The sequence below is a fragment of the Rhinatrema bivittatum genome, chromosome 1, assembly GCF_901001135.1.
Source record: "Rhinatrema bivittatum chromosome 1, aRhiBiv1.1, whole genome shotgun sequence".
NCBI classification, from domain to species: Eukaryota; Metazoa; Chordata; class Amphibia; order Gymnophiona; family Rhinatrematidae; genus Rhinatrema; species Rhinatrema bivittatum.
This window is the reverse complement of record NC_042615.1, coordinates 564,408,482-564,431,746: the sequence shown is the minus strand read 5'-3', so window position 1 is coordinate 564,431,746 and position 23,265 is coordinate 564,408,482.

The window sequence follows — 23,265 nt, the reverse complement described above, 5'->3', positions numbered from 1 at the left end:
TGACTCTGTTATTTTCACTTTCGAATAATAGAAGGACTAGGGGGCATTCCATGAAGTTAGCAAGTAGCACATTTAAGACTAATTGGAGAAAATTCTTTTTCACTCAATGCACAATAAAGCTCTGGAATTTGTTGCCAGAGGATGTGGTTAGTGCAGTTAGTGTAGCTGGGTTCAAAAAAGGTTTGGATAAGTTCTTGGAGGAGAAGTCCATTAATGGATATTAATCAATTTTACATAGGGAATAGCCACTGCTATTAATTGCATCAGTAGCATGGGATCTTCTTAGTGTTTGGGTAATTGCCAGGTTCTTGTGGCCTGGTTTTGGCCTCTGTTGGAAACAGGATGCTGGGCTTGATGGACCCTTGGTCTGACCCAGCATGGCAATTTCTTATGTTCTTATGTTCTTATGATTGATATTAGTCAGTCGTCATTAAATAAAATGAATTACTGAGTGAGTACTGACCCCTGCTTCTCCTCTCTGACTGTCACCAAGGCACTTCTCTCTGGCCTTAAAAACTTTACCAGGGGCCCCAGCAATCATGCAGCTTCTCCTTCACCTTGGGTGTTTGTGCCACTGCTGTTGCTGAAATCGTTATCAATCACTGATCATGCACACACCTTCCTTCGCCAATCAGCAATCCAATCGCTACCATGCTGCCAGCTGAAAAGATGCACCGTGCATGTAGATGCATGTGAAGACAACGGGACCAGCATGCTGCAGCACATAACATGGGTGAGCAGCAAGAGGGAACAGAGCGGCGCAAGAAATAGCAGCACTGCGCCTGTGCCCGCATCACCCAGAGATTTTATGGCCCTGCCCGAAGATCCGGTAATTTCTCTAAATTTCCGGAGTCTCTGGGCTAAATATGGAGAGTTCCCAGGTATGATCATAAGACTTAGAGACATGCGGAAAACAGCAGATTAAACTAATATAAAACTTGTTCCACTGTGTGACACTTTTTCAGCTGGCCTGCCTGGAGATCTAAGATCCTCGGTGGCCCTCAGCAAAAGGGCCACTTTCTATTCTGATTCCATAGTATAAATAAGAACAGTTAAATAGAATGCATGAAACAAATTAAAGCTCCACATGTAATAAGTAAAAGGAGAAAATCAGAAATACGAATCCAGTAAAGGAGCAATAAATAACAACAGCAAAACACAAGCAAATACTTAAGTAAAAGAATAAAACAATAAACTGTATTAAATAACCAACTAATAAATCCAAGATTTACACTCTTGAATAGAAGAATAAAATAGTAAACTACAAGAACTGATAAAGGTGGTGAGAGCCTAATTAGATGAAAAGGCTTGCAAAAATAGATGTTTTTAGGGCCTTCTGGAACTTATGATAATCTTTCTCCAAGCGCAGCACAAGTGGCAACAAGTTCCAAAAACTAGAATTTAAAAAAGAAAAAAAAGGATCTCTCTGGTTCTTTCCAGACTAATTGTTATGTTCGTAAACCCTTGGGTTGAGGCAAGATTGGTTCTACTTGCAGGGAGGGGCCCTGCAGGTTCCCCACTGTCAACCCATGGCCCCAGGCAAAGCAGAGAGACTTGTCAGGAGCTTCATCTATACCAGTCCACATTCCCCTCGGGTTGAGTCTTTGTGTGCTGGGACCTTAGGTGAGGGTCTCTGCTGATGACTGGAGATATTCTAGGCCGGGCTATTGCAGTAGGCCGGCAGTGATCAGGCGTGACGAAGATCCAGGTAAGGGTCAAGGGTAGGCACCGATCAGGCATGTCCAGTGTCCAGGTAAGTGTCAAGGCAGGTAGCAGTCAGGTGTATCCAAAGTCCAAGCAAGGGTCAAGGTAGGCAGCAGTCAGACATATCTAGAGTCCAAGCAAGGGTCAAACCAAGTATCTGTCCAAGGGAGAATAAGCAGGATGGATAGGGCTGAGGCAGACAGGCAAGGCAGGAGCAGGTTGGCTGATGAGGACTGGAACAGGCTGAGACAAAGGCGAGAACAGGCTGGGACAAAGGCGGGAACAGGCTGGGATGAAAGCAGGAATGGGCTGAGACAAAGGCGAGAACAGGCTGGGACAAAGGCGGGAACAGGCTGGGACAAAGGTGAGAACAGGCTGGGACAAAGGCGAGAACAGGCTGGGACAAAGGCGGGAACAGGCTGAGACAAAGGCGAGAACAGGCTGGGATGAAAGCAGGAACAGGCTGGGACAAAGGCGGGAACAGGCTGGGACAAAGGCGGGAACAGGCTGGGACAAAGGCAGGAACAGCTGGGAAGCAAAATGCACTACACATGGTAGTTGGACCTGTTGCTGAGGCGAGTTGCATCTAGGGAGCTGCCCTTATATAGGCAGCGCTTGTGATGTCATCAGTAGGAGATGCGGGGACTTTCCCACTGCAGACCCTATAAATGTGGAGACTTTGTATGCACATGCACCTAAGGAGAGGTGCGACGCGTTGAGGCCGGCAGCGTCCTGCCGTGTGGTGTGCTGGCAATGTCTCGCAGCTCTCTGGGAGAAGCATGGCCGGTCCAGCCTTGGAGGTAAAGGCAGCAGTTCGCGGGGGCAGCCCACAGACCGCCAAATGCAACACTAATGTCACATGAAGAAAGTAAAAGCAGTAATTCCTTTTGGGAGGAATGTAATGATCATCCTGGGTGATGAGGTACAATAAAACTAGATAAATAAGCAGGGGTTCCCTAGCATAGAGTTTTAAAGGTCAAACACCCAATCTTGAAAAAGACGTGAAGAAACAGGGAGCCAGTGAAAATATTAGAAAAGGGGAAGTACCATGATCTTTCCTGATGATAATATGGCAGCTGTATATTGGACTGTTTGGAGTCTGAGTAGTTGAATGCAAGTGAGGCCTTTAAATAGCACACTGCAGTAATCAAGTAATGTGAGAATTAAAGAATAAATTAAAGTTTTAAGATCTGAACAATCTAAAAAAAAAAGGTTTGATTCTGCAAATGAAAAACAGAAGTAATTGTGAAATGCGATTAGAGAAAGTCAATAGTGGATGAATTATAATACCTAATGTGATGATAATATCTTTGCTCTGTATGATTTTACCTGCCAAACTTGGCAAAGGAAGCAGTGATAATGGGTACTTAATGGTAACAGAGTAATAACTTTAGAAAAAGACCAAATGGTACACCCAGTCTGCCCAGCAAGCTTCTTATGGTAGTAACTGCCCCTCCATGCAGATTATCCCCATGATTCTGTTAAGGGTAGTAATATAAAAAATCAAAAGTAAACAACTGTAAAACCCACAACAAAATTACTGCTAGCAACATTTTTACAGAGTAAGCAGGCTTCCTGATAATTCACACAATGCTGCTGCTTGGACGTGCTTTCTTTTTGGACATGGCCGTAGAAGCAATCCTGCGCTTTTCCCCTAATGTCTGCATATCAGTACCCCAAATAAAAGTCTGGGCCCAGTGTTGTTTGTAGTCTGAATCCAATTCCCTTTTTCTCCCCTCCCCCCTCCCCCCTACTGTGGAAGTGGAGAGCAATGCTGTAGTTGTGTCAAAATCTTGTTTCATCATTTGTACCGTGTTATGTTTATAAGTATGAGTGAATTAATGTATAACAATACTTCGCTTAATAAAAACTTTAAATTAAAAAAAAATCATGTATGCTAATTGGTTAAGGATAGTAATCCCTATGCCTTCTGTTAGAGGTAATAGCTGCCGCTGCATGCTGGTTACCTCCCATGCACCCTTTTCTTAATTTCCAACTCTAGCCTTCAGGGATCCACAGTGTTTATCCCATTCCTTTTTGAATTCTTTTACTACTTTTGTCTTCACCACCTCTTCTAGAAGGGCATTCCAGGCTTCTATCACCCTCTCCGTGAAGAAATATTTCTTGATGACCCCTTCTGAAATTTCATATCGTGACTCCTAGTTCTACTGTTTACTTTCCTCTGGAAAAGATTCAAGGAACATAAATCATTAAAACCATTCAGGTATCTGAAGGTCTGTATCACATCTCCCATGCACCTCCTCTCTTCCAGGGTATACATATTCAGATCCTTCAGCCTCTCCTCATAAGTCTTCCAGCACCACTTTGATCACCCTTCTCTAGACTACTGCTATCCTGTCTCTATCCTTTTTCGGATATGGTTTCCAGAACTGAACACAGTACTCCAGGTGAGGCCTCACCAAGGAGCTGTACAAGGGCATTATCACTTCTTTTTTCTTTCTGGTTATTCCTCTTTCAATGCAGCCCAGCATTCTTCTGACTTTAGCTATCGCCTTCTCACATTGCTTCGCCACCTTCAGATCATCGGACACTATCACCCTAAGGTCTCTCTTCCAGTCTGTGCACATCAGTCTGAAGGAAATACAGAACCCCAGATACATGATTCTGCACTTCTTGGCATTTCCACTTTGTTGCAGATCTTAGTATCATCGGCAAACAGACAAACTTTACCTTCTATTCCTTCTGCCAGGTTGCTCACAAAGATATTGAACAGAATCTGTCTCAAAACCGATCCCTATGGCACTCCACTTAACACAGTTCTCTCTTCAGAGTATGTTCCATTTATTATGACATACTGTCTCCTGTCAGGTTGCAGATTGTAGTCCACTACACCACCTTGGCGCCGAGTCCCAAGCTTCTAATTTTATTCATGAGCTTCCTATGTGAGATCGAAACAAAAGCTTTGCTGAAATCCAAGTAAATCACATCTACGATCTTCCTTGATCCAATTCTCTAATCACCCAATCAAAAAAATCAATCAGATTTGTCTGACAGGAACTTCCCCTAATGAATCCATGCTGCCTTGGATCCAGTAACCCAGCGGATTGTAGATAGTTCACTGTCCTTTCCTTCAGCAGCGTCTCCTTTAGAAAATCACATCGCTTCAGATTTACTGAGATTGGCCTTAAATTTTGAGAGTTTGAGCCAATCAGCAGCTTTAATCAGACAATTGTTAAATTCTATCAGTGATTGAGGTGATCCTGAATCATAACTAGCAATGATCTAAATATTATCTGCATATGGAAAATAAGTGAACTCTATGCTTTGTATCAGAGTTGCCAAAGGAGCTAAATATATACTAAAAAAAAATAGGTGACAGGAAAGATCCATTAGGGGAATTGGAGTTCACCTTGAAGAATTCCGGGCAACATAAAAAGATCTAGATTCTAGAAAAAATTTAAATCAATTTAATGATTGAGCCCGAATTCCAATATCATTGAGGCAATTCAACAATAAATGATGATCAACAGTATCAAATGTAGCTCTCATATCTAAACACAGTAGTAAAATTGATTTACCTTTGTCCAAGAGAAGAGAAACTTCATTAATCAAGACATTCTCAGTACTTATAGCCTTTACAAATAGGCAGATTGCATGGGATACAAAACAAATGTGCTGTCCAAAAAAGCTAGAAAGCACATTTTAAATCTTCTGGTTTAAAAAGGGCTCCAGGGATGATTGGGGAAACTACAGACCCGTTAACCTGACTTCAGTGCTAGGAAAAATAGTTGAAAGTGTTCTAAATATCAAAATCACAGAACATATAGAAAGGCATGGTTTAATAGAACAAAGTCAGCATGGCTTTACCCAAGGCAAGTCTTGCCTCACAAATCTACTTCACTTTTTTGAAGGAGTTAATAAACATGTGGATAAAGGTGAACCGGTAGACGTTGTATATTTGGATTTTCAGAAAGCGTTTGACAAAGTTCCTCATGAGAGGCTTCTAGGAAAAGTAAAGAGTCATGGGATAGGTGGCGATGTCCTTTTGTGGATTACAAACTGGCTAAAAGACAGGAAACAGAGAGTAGGATTAAATGGACAATTTTCTCAGTGGAAGGGAGTGGGCAGTGGAGTGCCTCAGGGATCTGTATTGGGAACCGTATTTTTCAATATATTTATAAATGATCTGGAAAGAAATACGACAAGTGAGGCAATCAAATTTGCAGATGATACAAAATTGTTCAGAGTAGCTAAATCACAAGCAGATTGTGATGAATTGCAGGAAGACCTTCTGAGGCTGGAAAATTGGGCATCCAAATGGCAGATGAAATTTAATGTGGATAAGTGCAAGGTGATGCATATAGGGAAAAATAACCCATGCTATAATTACACAATGTTGGGTTCCATATTAGGAGCTACTACCCAAGAAAGAGATCTGGGCGTCATAGTGGATAACACATTGAAAGTATTGGTTCAGTGTGCTGCAGCAGTCAAGAAAGCAAACAGAATGTTGGGAATTAGAAAGGGAATGGTGAATAAAACGGAAAATGTCATAATGCCTCTGTATCGCTCCATGGTGAGACCGCACCTCGAATACTGTGTACAATTCTGGTCACCGCATCTCAAAAAAGATATAGTTGCGATGGAAAAGGTACAGAGAAGGGCAACCAAAATGATAAAGGAAATGGAACAGCTCTCCTATGAGGAAAGACTAAAAAGGTTAGGACTTTTCAACTTGGAGAAGAGAAGGCTGAGGGGGGATATGATAGAGGTGTTTAAAATCATGAGTGGTCTAGAACGGGTTAATGTGAATCAGTTATTTTCTCTGTCAGATAATAGAAGGACTAGGGGGCACTCCATGAAGTTAGCATGTGGCACATTTAAAACTAATCGGAGAAAGTTCTTTTTCACTCAACGCACAATTAAATTCTGGAATTTGTGCCAGAGGATGTGGTTAGTGCAGTTAGTGGAACTGTATTTAAAAAAGGATTGGATAAGTTCATGGAGGAGAAGTCCATTACCTGCTATTAATTAAGTTGACTTAGAAAATAGCCACTGCTATTACTAGCAATAGTAACATGGAACAGACTTAATTTTTGGGTACTTGCCAGGTTCTTATGGCCTGGATTGGCCACTGTTGGAAACAGGATGCTGGGCTTGATGGACCCTTGGTCTGACCCAGTATGACATGTTCTTATGTTCTTATGTAAACTGGATGATAATTTTCTGGAAGATCAGGATCAAGATGGTCCTTTTTAAAAAAATAGCTTAACAACAGCAGTCTTGAGTAATAAGGATAAAACTCCAAGTTCTAAACTTGCCTGTCTCTAATATTATCTCCATGTATTTTTCTAGCAATATTTTGGTTCCTCCCTGGCCATAACCCCACCTTTTTGGAGGAAAGACTTCAGTGGGCTATAAAGTCCCTGGATTGTGCTCAATGATTCAGTGGTTGGAGAGTTGGGAAGACAATTGGAGAGTAGAGTGGAGAGCTAGAGATTTCACCAGGATCTCAAGCAAGTATTGGTTGGAGAGCTGTTTATTTTTTGAATGAATGGTGTAGCCCCAGAATCTCAAAAGACTGGGATAAAGATCTTTCTGCCCAGGCATCCAGTAACAGCATGGCTCAAGAGAAGGATTTTTGGAAACAGAATTCAAGAGTCTTAAAGATTTGAGAGTTTATTTTGCAGTTGAAATTGTTTTACTTGTTTGGAACCCAGTTTACCATTCTTGTGCTTGGGGATTTTTTTTCCATCTGACCAGTTTATGCTGGAGTTACACTCTAGTTATCCCACTCTCATTGGTGAGGATATATTTTCCATGGATGAAGATGCAAGAGATAGGAGTAAACTAAGAAGATTTATAATGGACAAGGAAACCATATTTTACATTGTGGTGATTTGTTTGAAGCTGGTTTTGATTTTTATGATATTGGCCTGAATACTTACTATATTTTGAACACTACTTTGGACTCTGCTTGATTTTCCCCTTTTTGTACCCAGTGCTTGGGCTGAATTGATGGATGCTTGTTTGAACTCTATTTCCTACCCATTTTACTAATCTTGGCTTGCTTGCTCTTATATTGGCCATTTTTGCACCCTGTGGAGATCTCTCAGGTAGAATATGAGCCTGTAACTGTAGTTGGAACTGACCATGCCAGGGGCCCCAAAAGATAATTCTTTTTCCCCATCTGGGATTGAATCTGAACCTGTAGCACCCCTGGTTGCAGCTTATTGCCCAAATGGGGGATCGTCTACATGTGTTAATGATGTCAGTCAAAAAAGGAAGTAGGCTTAGCTTGGGATTCCTTTACATATTTAAAGGGAAAAGGGTCAGTGGTTGATGAAGGATTTATTTGCTTTAGAAGGATGTGTAGATCGGCTGGAGTAACTTTGCTAAAGGAAGTCCTTTAGAGGAATAAGTGGTAAAGTAAGAGCTTGCAAAGAAATTAATGAAGAAGGACTGAGAAGAAACTCAGCCCTGATATTAAGAATTTTAGACTGAAAACCACAGGCAAATTACTCAGTCAATTTATAAAAAGAAGGAAACTAGACATTGAAGGCAAGAAATCTAAGAAATAAGTCTAAACAGTTGTTTGGGCCTGTTGTCTACTTTAGCTAAGATACCCTTTTAATAATCTTTTTTAGCTTGCTTGACAGCTGACAAATAATACTTTATTACATTTCAACTTAAGCTCATCTTCTGGAAGTCTAAACTTGCATCATTTCCTTTCCTGATGTCGAAGCTGGAATCTCAAAATTTTCAAACCAAAATGATACCAAAGTGCTATGCTATTAGATCTATGTGTGCAATAATGGACAGGGGCCAATATGTCAAATGCATCAATAAGATTGTTGCTCCACATATCAATTTTATCCTCTACGTGTAAGGTCAGAACATTCAGTGGGAAAAACAATAATTTCTGCTCATTTATCAAGATGAAGGTCTTTGAGCCAGTGAACAGGGAACTTAGTTCCCTGTTCACTGGCTCAAAGTCCATATAAAATATAAGAACTCACAAGAATTATCTTGCAATTGAATAGTGGCAGACTTAAAAATGAGTCCCGTATATGACCATTCTTGTGCATAGGTTGTTTAACCCATTGGGATAACAGAATATCAGACATAGCTGGAAAGAACCCAGTCTCTAAAGCATCATCAGGTTCATCAGTGTGTAGGTTGAAGTCACTAAGTAACATCAAATCACTGAAATCAGTGCTATGTGTAGAGCATTCGTTGATGAACGTTCATTTTTGAGCTGCTGACTACTACTAGGAAGTGGTTGATAAATTAAAAGCACATTGTGGCGAATTTCCTTGTCTAACTGGAAAAAAAAAAAAAGAAATTCAGTAGCCAAATTGAAATAGAGAAATAGCTCTTTCAGAGAAAGGGAACTGAGATAGATGACAGCAACACCACTCCCTTTATGCTTCGGCCTATCTTTATAAAGAGACTAAAGTTGGGAGGGCAGGCTTGTTGCAGGCAGTGTCACCAGGTTTGACCTTTGTCTCAGTGACGAATAAAAGCTGAAGTTTAGGGTTAGAAGTAAGATCAGGGATCAATGGTGCTCAGTTAACAATAGAGCGTGCATTAATCAATGCACACTTGTGATGCGGTGCATGACTAGAATAGGAGAGGACAGTTTATGAATAGTTAAGATTGCAAAATAGTCTTCACGCTATGAGGTCTACATACAGGAAAATAGTTCACATAAGGAGGATGAGCAGAATATCTATCATTGCCTATAAAGATAGGAATTTGATGAGACATGAGGCAAGTTGCATCGGAAAACCACCAACTTAACAAAAGGACAACACCAAACCCAAAAAAGAATGGCCCAAAAAGAAATATCTTAGACCAAAAGATTCCAGCTGTTTAGAGGAAATTAATAAATCCGCACAAAGGGGCGCACTAAGAAGTTGCTCCTTATTCATGTTCCTTTCTAGTGCGATGAGGCGTCTGCCACCCCAGCTCATGGCACCTCCGGTTTTGGCGCAGTTCTAAAGAAGGGAGCTGGCCCTCGACATCATCAGGTGGGTGGGATTTTGCTGAGGTGCAAACGGGATAAGTGCAACAATAATGAGAGACATAATGAACAGAACACAGACCTCAGAGAAGGGATCATAAATGCAGACACAGCAGATAAACAATTACTTCTCATCTCTATGAGCATGCATAAAATATAGGGAACTAACATTACAAATAGGTTTTCAATGAGAGAGGGAGAGAGAATAATAGAGCACATTTTTCAAAGAAAGAGAACATATTTTTAAGTCAATTATTTCTGTCCTCTTTTCTGTAAGAAGACTTTTAGGTATACCTTTATATATGTTTTTGGTTTTTTTTACAATTGGGGCTGGATTTGGGACTTTGGCACACATAAAAGCCCTTAGCAATGGAGTGGGAGGCACTGAAGACCAGGGAGAGGGGATGTCTCCAGGGATGCATGCCCTCCCCTTCTGCACCCCCCCCCCCTTTTCATTCCTCTCCTCACCTTCTGCCTAGCCTATGTCAACAATGGAATTAAGTTAGTGCAGAGCTTGTGAGCAAGTGTGTGTTCACAGTAAGGGGCAATAGCACGTAGAAAACACCCGTCCAACCCCTCCAAAACTAATAGCGCCCTAAACAGGCAAATGCATGTTGATGAGCCTATTAGTTAGTCCCACGCGATACAGAAAGTAAAATGTGCAGCCAAGCCGCACATTTTACTCTCAGAAATTAATGCCTGCCCAAAGGCAGGAGTTAATTTCAGCCGGCACCGGGAAAGTGTACAGAAAAGCAGAGAAACTGCTTTTCTGTACACCCTCTGATTTAATATCATAGCGATAAGTCAGAGGCCCCAAAAATAAAAAAAAAAATGCCCGCGGCTTGGAAAATGGACGCTCAATTTTGCTGGCGTCCGTTTTCTGAATCCGTGGCTGTCAGCGGGTTGGACAACTGACGCTGGTAAAATTAAGCGTCGGCTGTCAAACCTGCTGACAGCCGCCGCTTCTGCCAATAAGGAGGTGCTAGGGACGCACTAGTGTCCCTAGTGCCTAAGAACATAAGAACATAAGAAATTGCCATGCCGGGTCAGACCAAGGGTCCATCAAGCCCAGCATCCTGTTTCCAACAGAGGCCAAAACCAGGCCACAAGAACCTGGCAATTACCCAAACACTAAGAAGAACCCATGCTTGACAAGCACGGAAGGCGTCGCTCACTTGACACGTGGCACATCGAAGAGTGATATTGACACTGTGAACCCGGTATCGGACACAGTAGAAAATTCTCTCGCAGTCCCTGAAGCAGGCACATAGTGCCGAAACATGGCCAATGTCAGACAGGCAGCTTCGCACCCATGAACATCAATAAAGGCGGCGACCTTGATAAGTATAAAATAAAAACTTAATTGGGTCGGTTAAGCAGCCCGGAAGAAGGGATTTTAAGAATAAAGAAAAATAAAAAAAGTGAATATCTTCAGAAACATCTTTAAAAATAATAAAAGAATAATAGACGGAGGCGAAGAAAAGGATAACTGCAAATCGGTTATCCTTACAAGAAACCTCGGTACAAAAACCACCAGACAAGGTTTCCCTTGAAAAAGCTAAAGTTGGTGAATTGAGTAATAAGGGAAAGAGGTTGGTTAGTGATCAGTGAATACTGATGCAATTAATAGCAGTGGCACTGGCTATTCCCTAAGTGTAATTGATTAATAGCCATTAATGGACTTCTCCAAGAACTTATCCAAACCTTTTTTGAACCCAGCTACACTAACTGCACTAACCACCTCCTCTGGCAACAAATTCCAGAGCTTTATTGTGCGTTGAGTGAAAAAGAATTTTCTCCGATTAGTCTTAAATGTGTTTCTTCTCTGTCCCTTCCCCATCGCAACTATATCTTTTTTGAGATGCGGCGACCAGGATTGTACACGGTATTTTTACCACGGGCCCTCATTTGCATACAGAATCGCGCGCCCAGCAGAGTGGCCTGGGCACGCGTCGGGAGAGTGGACGCTCGCCTCGGAGCGTCGGCTCTCCCGCACATTTTACTGAATCGGTCCTATTCTGTGAACAGGAGGGATAGGGATAGAGAAGGGAGCAGAGCAATTGTTTTCTGTTCTGCTACGCAGCTTCAGCTTCACCCCTCCCATCCTGTCCCCACTGTTGGGGAGGAAGGGGGGAGACTGGGACAGATACTGCAGGCAGAAGCGGGAAGGGAATGGCTGAAAAGGGAGTACAGCAATTGTTTTCTGCTCTGATGTGTCAGTTCCAGCTTCACACCCTCCCTTCCTTTCAGGAGGATACAGTACAGTGCGCTCCGGTGGAGCGCACTGTTAGCCCAGGTTTGGACGCGCGTTTTCGACGCGCTAGCTTTACCCCTTATACAGTAAGGGGTAATAGCGCGTCGAAAACGCGCATCGAAAACGCGCCAAGCCGCACATTTTACTTTCAGAAATTAACGTCTGCCTGTTTGTCAATAGTTGGCAATGAAACGAATAGGAGGGTCTGGAGCAGTCAGGGATCCTCTTGCATGTCCTTATGATCTCTGGACTTGTGAATCTTCCGAGGGAAGATTGAGGAAGGGGAAAAAGATACTCCAGAACACACAGACCAGAGAGCTATGAGTGTTCTAGAGGGGAGGGGGGACAGTGCTGGGGTCAGGGATGGGAAAGAGTGCTGGGGTCACTCCTGGAAGGTGGGGGATGGAGAGCATAGAGTCTGTTTGTGTGAAAGAGTATAGAGTAGTGGGGGGGGGGGGGAGAAGTAATGGGGGATGGTGGAAGAAAGAAAGTTGCTATGCATGCCCCCCCCCCCCCCCCGCCCCCAGAACTTGCTAATCGACAGCAATCTCAATGAGACCGCAACTGAAAAGTTCTCAGGTATGCTGATCCCACCTCTGCTCAGAGCTTGAAGCATGCCGGCAGTGATTCAGGTAGCACTGTGCCCCTCTGCTCCACTCCTCTCCTCTTTCTATGCACTATTACCTCTTACTGTATAAGGGGTAATAATAGCGCGTGGAAAACGCGCATCCAAATGGGGGCTAACGGTGCGCTCGGCTTGAGCGCACCATACTGAATCGGCCTGATAGCTAGCTAAAGGGGAGGGCTGGAGTCATAAATAGCAGTTCTCAGGTATGGGAATCAAATGGCACTTTCAAAATTTGGTACTAGCGGTAACTATTTATGTTGCCTATATGTAAATCTTTGTCTGGTTATAATGATTTATTTTTAGGTCTTGTAATTTTAAGGAACATTGCTAAGGAAAACATTGAACTGAATCATGGTTTTGAATGAAAATCTGTTTTTCATACTTTGATTATATTTGGGTGGGGGGGCTGAAACTTTTATCGCTTGAGGTCCACATTTTCCGCTCTTAATCTTTTGGGACATATGCCAATCCTCTTACATTTTGGTGCTCTTTATATACTTTAAGACTTCTCCAACTTCACATTTTCAACAAAATGGGACTCTTCATAGAACCTACCCTGAAGCAACACATTGTAAGATTCTTGGACCCTTGATGCTGTGGAGAGATTGACCCAGCCTATGGAGTTGGCCCTGTAGGCTCTCACTGACAACTGGCAGAGCTATCCAAGGAAGAGACTGGACAGGATCTTCTCCGATACTAACCCCTTTCCCCTTGAGTTGAGCCCTCAGATTCCAGGGGCCAGTGGGTCTTAGGCAAGAGTCTCTATGGAAGTAGTGAATGCATAGGTTCAGAGGCAGGCCAAGGTCAGAGGCAGGAAGCAAGCGAGAATAGTCAAGTTCAGGAAAGGGCCAATGGCAGATGGCAAGTGAGGATGGTCAATGTTCAGGTGAAGGTCAGAACCAGACGTCAGTCTGAGGACAGACTGAGGAGATGAGGAGAAAGACTGACACAGCAGGGCAGGCAGGAGGGAAGGGTTGGAAAGACAAGGCTGGACAGGCTGAGAGATGAGGCGAGACTGGGCTGAAGAGATGAGGCAAGACTGGACTGAAAACATGAAGCAGGCTGATGTTATATTCTGGTATGGTTGTGGACCCTGGATCATAGTGAGAGTTGTCTTCACCCACAGGGAAGAGCTCTGTGGGGACTCACCACGATAGGTGTGGTCTCAGCTGAGATGGGCATATATAGTAACGAGACTTTATTTGACTGGAATATAGGTAAAGTACCCACCGAGTGGGAAGGAAGACACAATCCAGAGTAGTAAGGTCACTCAGTGATGATATCCTTGGTAGAGGCCCGCGGAGCGTGGTACACCAGGGAACTCCTCCTCCAAGGATACACTTCTCAGGGTAGATCCGGTAGTGGCCCGCAGCATGGGGTACACCGAGAATCAGCACTGTTGTTGGTAAGAGAAGTACAGGAGGACAGCAGAGCAAGGTAGATGAAGGTATTCACTCTGAAGTGTAGAAGATGGTTGCTGAAGCGAGCACAGTAGTGGCCCAAGACATAGGGTACACCGGAGGTTCTGTCAGCAAGATGGTATCAAACGTGAAGTGTACTCACAAGGCTGAACGAAGCTAAGTCCCAAACTAGAGTAGATGGATTCTCCAGGCAGGAAGGCCCTCCAAGGAGCGGATAGCTAGAACGCAACAAGGCCCCCGAGGAGCGGGTACCTATAGCGTCCAAGTCCCAGACTTCAGGAACAGTTCAGAGTAGAGAATTGCGAGGCATCTCCAAGTGGAGTGGAATTCAGCAGGAAGGAAGTCCTTGCTAACTCGTAGGAAGCATAGGCTGGATAGCTTAAATACACTGGCGGGTGACATCATGCGGAGGGGATGCTCCCGAGGTTCCCGCCATGGCGTGTATAAGAGGGGCCTGGCGCACGTGTGTGCCCTAGGTAATCCCCAATTCAAGACGGTGGACGGGATTGCCCACGCTGTCCCGGGGACAGCGGCGTTTGCAAGCAGAGGCCGCCATTCTTCCAAGAATCGCTGGTGCAGGGAAAAGAGAGGTGAGCAAAAGAAGTCGCAGCCATCTGCAACTGACGGGCGCAACAGCTGAGCTGAAGAGACGAGGTAGACTGGGCTGGAGAGATAAGGCAAGCTGGGCTGGAGAGACGAGGCAACCTGGGCTAGAGAAACAAGGCAAGGAGCATAGAAACATAGAAAGCAGAACCAGGAATGCACGAAACAGGAAGAAGCAACACACACTACACTCTGTGATATAGGAAACACTTTGCTGAGGCAAGATGGAAGAATCAGAAGGGTCCTTTTATAGGCCTGATGCAGTGACATAATCAGTGGGCACCATGGCCCTTTTCCTGCTGCAGGACCTTAAAGGCTGAGGACTTGGCGCATGCCCCTAAAGAAAGCTGGGGGAGAGGCCCAGATGGTGGTGTCTGTGCCGTGCAAGAGTGACCTAGCTGTCTGTGGCAGCCTGACTGTGGAGCATCGCTGTGGGCTTCAGGGTAAGTGCTGCAGCTCTCAGGGGCTTCTCGTGAGCTGGTAATCGTAGCACACATTTTGACCTCTGTGTTCACTTTTAAGGCTAAAAGAAATTCACAAAGAAAGTCAAATGCCATAATGGAGACACGGCTGAGGCACTAGTCTGGAAAAACATATGCAAAACCAGATGCTGCATATAACATCATTTTGCTTTGGTTGCCATAGAAATGACTGGCACATCTTGTACTTATCATGGCTAGCCTACATAAGATGTTATAACCATCCTGTCACCATGGACACCATCAACACAATCTGCCAAGACTGTCCAGTGCAGCCGCACTAGGGTTCTTAATCAATATACACAAAGAGATGAATGGTAAGTGCTTAGTTTACTGCTTTAATGCCAGAGTGATTAACACACCCATGACCAAGGAAACTATGCTTTGTTTTTTTCAATTATTTTTTTAAACCCTAATGATTTAGGTCAGGCTTGAGTGCTGGATCCGGTACACTTAAATTTCAGTAAAGTTTCTGATGCTGTCCTACACTTGAAGGCTCAACCTAGAGGTAGGTCCTAAGGTGTTGAATGAAAGACAGTGGAGGGTAATGGTAAAAGATCAGACTGGACACTTAGGGGTGAATTTTAAGAGAGTTGTATGAGTTAAAAAGCTCTGTAAGGATGACCAAGCAAATCTTCTGGGATGGAGCAGAAAACCACACTGACTCCAGCATTTTCTAATGCAATCTCAGCTTTTATTAAAATAAACAGCAGATCAACATACTAGTAAGTTGCCTACCTTTGCAGTATATTCACAATACAACATCAAAGAGGGTTAGGAGTTTCTTGCTCCTGGAGACGCGAGGGCCTCCTGATCCCAGCTGGGCTCACATTCTTATTCCCCTCTCAGCAGGGCTCCGCCCACAGAGCTCTTTCCCTCTGTAGGGTTTAAGGTGGACCAGGCTAAATACTTGGTCCCACACATGTTCAAGGGGGGAAATAGGCCCAGCGCGAACAACTCTTATTTTATAACTGGCAAATTATGTTCATACACTCACATATATCCTTGTCAGGGATATGGACATGGATAGACAGAAGGACAATAAAGTTATAAGGTAAAGAAAATGATAGTGATGATGAAGGAGGAGATGGACTTGGGTGTAAACAGAAACAGAAATGACGGCAGAAAAGGACCAGATGATCCATCCATTCTGCCCATCAAGCTTATTGTAGTATTTGCTGCACCATGTAGGTTACCCCCCCCCCCCCACCATGCTTATCAGTTTCCCAGACCGTAAAAGTGAAGGACCTTGTGGTTGCTGATTGAATCCAGTTCCCCGTTAACCCTTGCCATTGAAGCAGAGAGCAATGTTGGAGTTGATTCAAAGTATTAGGCTTATTGGTTAAGGGTTGTAACCACCTCATCAGCAAATTACCACTATGCTTGTTTCCCCAGACCGTAAAAGTAGGGGCTCTGGTTGGTTTCGTTCAAATCCGGTACCCCATTATCCCTTGATGTGGAAGCAGAGAGCAATGTTGGAGTTGCATCAACAGTATAAAGGCTTATTGATTAAGGATAGTAACTGGCACACCAGCAAGTTACCCCCATGCATTCTTTTCTTTATTTCTATCTTCTAGCCTTTAGGGATCCACAATGTTTATCCCATGCCCCTACGAATTCTTTCACCGTTTTTGTCTTCACTATCTCCTCTGGAAGGGCATTCCAGGCATCTACCACCCTCTCTGTGAAGAAATATTTCCTGACATTGTTTCCTCCCTGGAGTTTCATTTCGTGATCCCTAGTTCTACTGATTTCTTTCCAGCGGAAAAGGTTTGTTGAATGTGCATCATTAAAACCTTTCAGATATCTGAAGGTCTGTATCATATCTCCCCTGCAACTCCTCTTTTCCAGGGTGTACATATTCAGATCCTTCAGCCTCTCCTCATAGGTCTTTTCATACAGACCCCACACCATTTTGGTCACTCTTTTCTGGACCACCTCTATCCTGTCTTTGTCCCTTTTGAGGAAATACCAATGAGAGGAAGGCATGTGGCCCTTTGGACCCCTAAAATGTGCTATGCTATTTGTTCAATTAGCCAACACAGAGTATTTAAGTATTATTTCTACTTTTTTGATTGGAAAGCTAAGGTACCTGAATATAATCCACTTTGCAGTGCCTGAATAGCAGAATATAAATCAAATACATAAATGAAGCTTCATGAATATAGAATAAATGTAGAATGCTACATTGAAAGTATTGTGACTGTGGACCCCTGAGCCGATCCGAGTGTAGTCCTACCTGAAAGGATCCCCAGGCTCTCGTCATCGGGAGGCAGATCTCAGTACCAGTCTGGGGTCAAGGCCAGCAGCAGACAGCAGAATCCAGATACAGGTCCAAAGTTGAGACAGGCAGCTAGCAGCAGAATCCAGCAAACAGTCCAAGGGTCGAGACAGGCAGCAGACAGGAGGATCTAGATACAGGTCCAAGGTTGAGGCCAAGTGTCAGTCCAGAGGGCAAGGAGCAGGATGGGTATGGAGAGAGGCAGGAACCAGGAGGCTAGGAAGAAGGGCAAGAGTGAGCAGGAACCAGGTACGAGGGGCAGAACTAAACGCAGCCAGCAGCTTCAGGAGACCTGTTGCAGAGGCAAGGCTGGAGAGCAGGGACTGGGCTGAAATAGTCCCTGCTCGATGACGTCAGCTGGGAACCGCGGTAACTTTTCCCGTTGCGGTCCCTTTAAAGCCCGACGTTAGGCATGCGCGCCTATACTGCAGTCAGGTTCGGGGGGGCTGGCGGCGTTCCCAGTTGCCGTGAGGGATCGTGGCAGCGGCATTTTCTTGCTGCCGCTGAAGAGGACAGCTCTGCTCCGGGACCCCGGCAGGTGAGAGAGACCAGCCATGCACTCCCACAGCCGGCGAGCGTAACACAAAGAGGGAAAGGGCTTTACATTTTTTCAGTTCATCTCCATCTGTATTGTGGCCTTTAAATGTTTACTGAGTTTATCAGCAGGCAAACAGCTTTTAGAAAAAGGATCTTAGGACATTAAAAAGACTTTTATTAAAAAGAATTTTATTAAATTTTATTAAATTTATTAAATTTAAATATTAAATTTATTAAATTTTATTAAAAAGAATTTTATTAAAAATGGCTTTGATGTTAAAAATACATTCTTTGTAAAGTACTAGAGAAACTGCTCTTGTAAAAGGGAGTTAAGCGTGCCTCTAGATTTCACAATTTTATGTTCTAAAAAGCTGGACTTTATTTATTTATTTATTTGAAAGCATTTGTTACCCACCGCTCCATTCTTAGATTTGGATCTCTGAAGGTGTATTGTATGTTGTGTTTGATGACTCAATAAAACTTTAATTATAAGAAAATAAAAGCATCTCTGATACACTAATAATTGAAATGTAAAACCCACTCATCAGCAAAATTGATATAGACTGTGGAATTCCCTGTATATACAAATTCAAACCAATTCTACAAAAAGGCATAATTGTTTTATGGCATTATAGCGAAATTTGGATGTGTAAGAAATACCTATTGTAGAATCCTAGCAGTCATATTGATCTTGGAGAAAACTGGGGTCTTTGTAAGAAAGACTTTTATAGGCTGCCATTGGCACAGGTTCAGGAGCAACATCAGGAAGGGTAGTAGATGCATAGAACGGGCCTCCCGGTGAAGATGCTAGAGACAAACTGTAGTGGAATTCAAGAAAATAAAAACGATGTACGAAAGTTATCTGGCTAACTCTGAATGTCGGAGCCAGATGGATAACTTATCCAGCTAACTCAGCTCCTTCCCTGGAGCATCCCTCACTTATCCGGCCAAATTCTAGCCGGATAAATAGTTATCTGGTTAGAATTTAGCTGGATAAGTGGCCATATTTTCATTTAGCCAAATAACTTCTTAGTTATCTGGTTACATTTATTTATTTAATTCTTTTTCTATACCGACGTTCAGGACAAGTCATATCACATCGGTTTACATCGAACATGGGAGGTTACATAGAACAAATAAATAAATAAACAAATAAATGCATTTGAATATGGACCTCTAGGTTTCTTCTGTCTTCTTTGGGCCCAAGCAGTTGGCTACACTAATCACATAGATATTTTTTATTGGGAAACCTCGGGTTTTGTCTCTATTTTGTATATTGCCACAATAACAAGTGCGCAACACACTTCATTAAAAGGCATCATGCTCTGGATTGAGGTCCAAAAATGCTTCTTTCTATTGTTGCAGCAAAATACTTATGAAGGAGACATTTTAAAATGATACTGCAGGTGCAAAGCCCATGGTTACTTTTCCCCTGCAAACTTTGTACCAGTTCTCAAAAGGGAAAGCATGAGCATGTCTTCCGTATGAAAACTGCCTAAGGATAGAAGTCCCTGCAGAGATTTACACCTGCTATTTCTGTGCAGATACTTTATTCCCTGAAAAAACAATGCACATAGTTTTGAAAATGCAAAATTACTCAGACTGTGGTCTTCCTTGAACTACCCAACTCTGATCACACCTTCTTTTTCCACGCTGTATAGTAGGTACATTGCTGATCCTCATGTACAGAGTGGGCAATTTTCAGACAGCCTGTTTACCCCGGAAAATAATTTTTGAGAACTGACCTCAAATTCATAGCCAGTCATACAGAAAATGAATTGGCGTTAAATTCCTTTTACAAGATCCATCTATTGAAATGCCTAAAGCCACTCCTATATACCAATGACTTCTGCTCAGGTTACAAGCCTTGACTCTTACAGAGCTAGATTACTGTAACGCTCTATACTTAGTTCTTCCAGACTCTGCCTTATATCCTCTTCAACTGGTATAAAGTGCTGCCAATTGTATCCTATCAGATACAAAACTCAGAGATCACATTACCCCAGTTCTCTACTCTTTACACTGGCTTCTAATCTCCTTTCGAATACACTACAAGATTATTTCAATTATCCATGATCTTCTTCATAAGAAATCAGCCATCTGATTATGTACCTCTCTTCGTTTTTATCAGCCCTCCAGACAGCTCTTCTCCATGAATAAAAGTTTTCTTGACGTCTCTTCTGTTCGAACAGCCAGGCTTGACCTCACCAGACAATGCACTTTTTCAGTAGAACTCAAGGGAATTTAAGAAAAACCTAAAAACCTATTTATGCACCATTGCTTACAAACAGGCAATGGGGACTAGTTCCATCTGGAGTATTGTGTTCAGTTCTGGAAACCATATCTCAAAAGGGATAGAGACAGGCTAGAAACAATCCAGAGGAAGGTGACCAAAATGGTGTGGGATCTGTTTCGGAAGACTTATGAAGAGAGACTGAAAGATCTAAATATGTATACCCTGGAGGAGAGGGGGTGCAGGGGAGTGTTGCAGAGAGAGAAGAAAGCACACTACAGTATTACAGGGAGGGGAGGGAGCAGCCACCATGGCTCTGTTGGTGCCTCACAATTGGGTTCGAGAGGAGAAGGAACCCATCTTCGAGCTCATTGTCAAGGCAAGAAGTGATGGTGAAAGCATACAGAACTGTCCCTGGTAACCATGTAAGTCTCAATCCATAATACTTTCAGGCAGACCAATTAACCGCAAATTACTCCTTTGTGAGCGGTTTTTGAGATCTTCCAATTTTTGTTCCATTTTTGCCGCGGATGCCTTAATCCCTGCCATGCCAGTTTCCAAGTCCTGAACATGCTCATCAACGTCTGTCATATGCATTTCGGCTTCAGTTATTCACTTTGAATTGCCTGTTAAAAGATTTTGTAGTTCATCAAAATGCATATGGATTTTCTCCAGCTTCGCATAGAGCGCTGAGGATAAGAGTGGCCATCTCTCCCGACTCCCCTGCAACCGAGGAAGGTGACAGCGAGTTACTAAGACCATCTGCCATTTTGTTCACCGCTGCTTTGCTTTTGTCCTTTCGCCGCCATCTCTTACCTTAAATGACTTCAGCGGAATTAAAGGCAAGCCCTCCTTTCCAGCTTACCCCCCTCCAACGTTCAGGAGCTGAATCTGAATTTTGTAAGGTCAGAGGTCTGATGTGGAAATGGAGTGGGGTCCTAGGGCTACTGAGGTCACATCCTCATGCTCTCATCACATCACATCACCTCTCGTTGCATTTTAATAAAAGAAATTTGTTTTCTCGATAGCTGTTGGTTATAAGCATTGTTATTTCAATGAGGCACAACAAGTGTACACTGTTGAATAGTGCATAGCAATGCAAACACTAAAGTTCCAGAAGAGAACCCCAGAGGCAGTCACTGAAAAGTCTGCATGCGCCAGAAGTAGTTACTCTCCATAAGGACTAACACAAATAAGTCCAAAGAGATGAAGCATACAAAGAAACTTCTTGAAACAAAATAATATAGGAACTATGCTCTTTAAAGAAAATCCTTTGTAAGCACATGAAAAAGTATGCTCAGATATAGGTAAAGACCTTCATTTTCAGTTTTTATTTTATTTTGCCTGGGAATTTCAATGTTTGAACAAAAAACAAAATCAGCGGAAAAATTACTTTCCCACTTCTTTTTTTTCCTCTGTGTTATATCAAAGTCATTTTTCCACTGAGTTATTTTGTAATATCATTGAAAGTCCCAGGCAAAATAAAGTAGACTGAAAACGAAGGTCTTTAAATATAGGCCAACATCTCAGATTCTAAAAAGAAGTCCATTATCTCTTACAATTATGTTTTTAAGCACCACATACAAAAAAGCCCTTGTCAAAATTCTTAAACCAATTCATGTCAATGTTTGTTAAAAATACTTGAACCATTTTGTCAGTATAAACACTGAAACTTTTTGCCAAGGAGGCTTATCTCAGAAAACCTCTGGCTATGTATCCATCCAATTTATTTCAGTATAATAAAGGTGCGTGCTCTAATATTCTACAAAGGGACTTATCTTTTTTTATTTTATTTTTAATTGCATTCAAAAACTCAGACAAGAATACATCAATCAAAATGTTTAGGGGTGAACAGATAAAATGACAATATAAATAAATGAGCAAAATTGAACTGAAAGAAAATAAAATGATAATCTATACCTGCCTCATTATAGGAAGTAAGGGGGGAGGGTCAGAAAAAGAGCAAATAATGAAAATTAGAAAAAAGAAAAATAATGAGGAACCACCACCTTAATCATCTATAGCCTATCCTAGAGACATATTAGGTGTGCGTATCTAAGAACGTCCGAAGTTGTGAAGGTTCAAAGAAAAGGTAATTGGCATTCCCATGTTTTACATGACACTTACATGGGTACAACAAAATAAATTGGGCCCCCCTTGAAAGCACCTCGGCAGGCAAAGATAGAAATTTTTTCCTGCGAAGTTGAGTGATTCGAGTAATATCTGGGTAAATCCTTAATTTCTGTCCATAAAACAAGGAGTCCCTGTCACGAAAGAAAAATCTAAGAATTGAATTGCAATCCGACAAGGCGGACTTATCTTTGACAATGTTTATCCGATGTACAGTGCTCCTGCATGGACCGTGTTTCATCCTCATGGCTTTTTCAAGGAGGCTCAATATAACCGGTAGCACTGAATCAGTGTAGGAACTTGCTGTGTTCATAAGGATTCCTGCACTTCGCCTACTGTTACGGCCTCGGCCGCCGCAGTGGCCTCCGAGTCCTTACCTCGTCAGCTGGGTCCAGGGGCCTGCCGCGAACCACGGGATTCGGGCTCGGTCGGGCCGCATGGGGAGAGCCTCTCCGCGTGGGAGACGCCGCCGAGCTCCGCGGATGACTCCTCCCCCTTGGGGGAACGCGCGCGCGCGAGGGTCGAGCTTTTGACGGTCCAGCACCCGGATGTGCTGGACCTCCCACTTAGTGACGTCAGCACCGGCGGGGAATTTAAGTCGGCACCAGCCCTTCCTGATTTGCCTTGCAACGAGGTCACTTCTGTGGGTTAGTTGCTGTTCCAGGTGCTCCTGTTCCTGCTTGCCGGTTTCAGCGTTCCTGTTCCTGATTTCTGCCTTGACCACGGACTGATTACTCGTTTCTGATTCCTGCTGCCTGCCTTGACCACGGACTGTTTACTCGTTCCTGATTCCAGCTGCCTGCCTAGACTAAGGACTGTTCTTCATTCCTGATTCCAGCTTCCAGTCCAGACCCGGTTAGTTCTCTCTCCGCTCCTGCCTCTACCCCTCTTCCGGTCCGGGGTTTGCCACGCCTGCTTCTCTCCTAAGTCCCAGCGGTTCGGGTCCCTACGGGCTCCTCCTGGGGGGACCTCGGACTTCCAGGGCGAAGACACCTAAGCCCTAGCGAC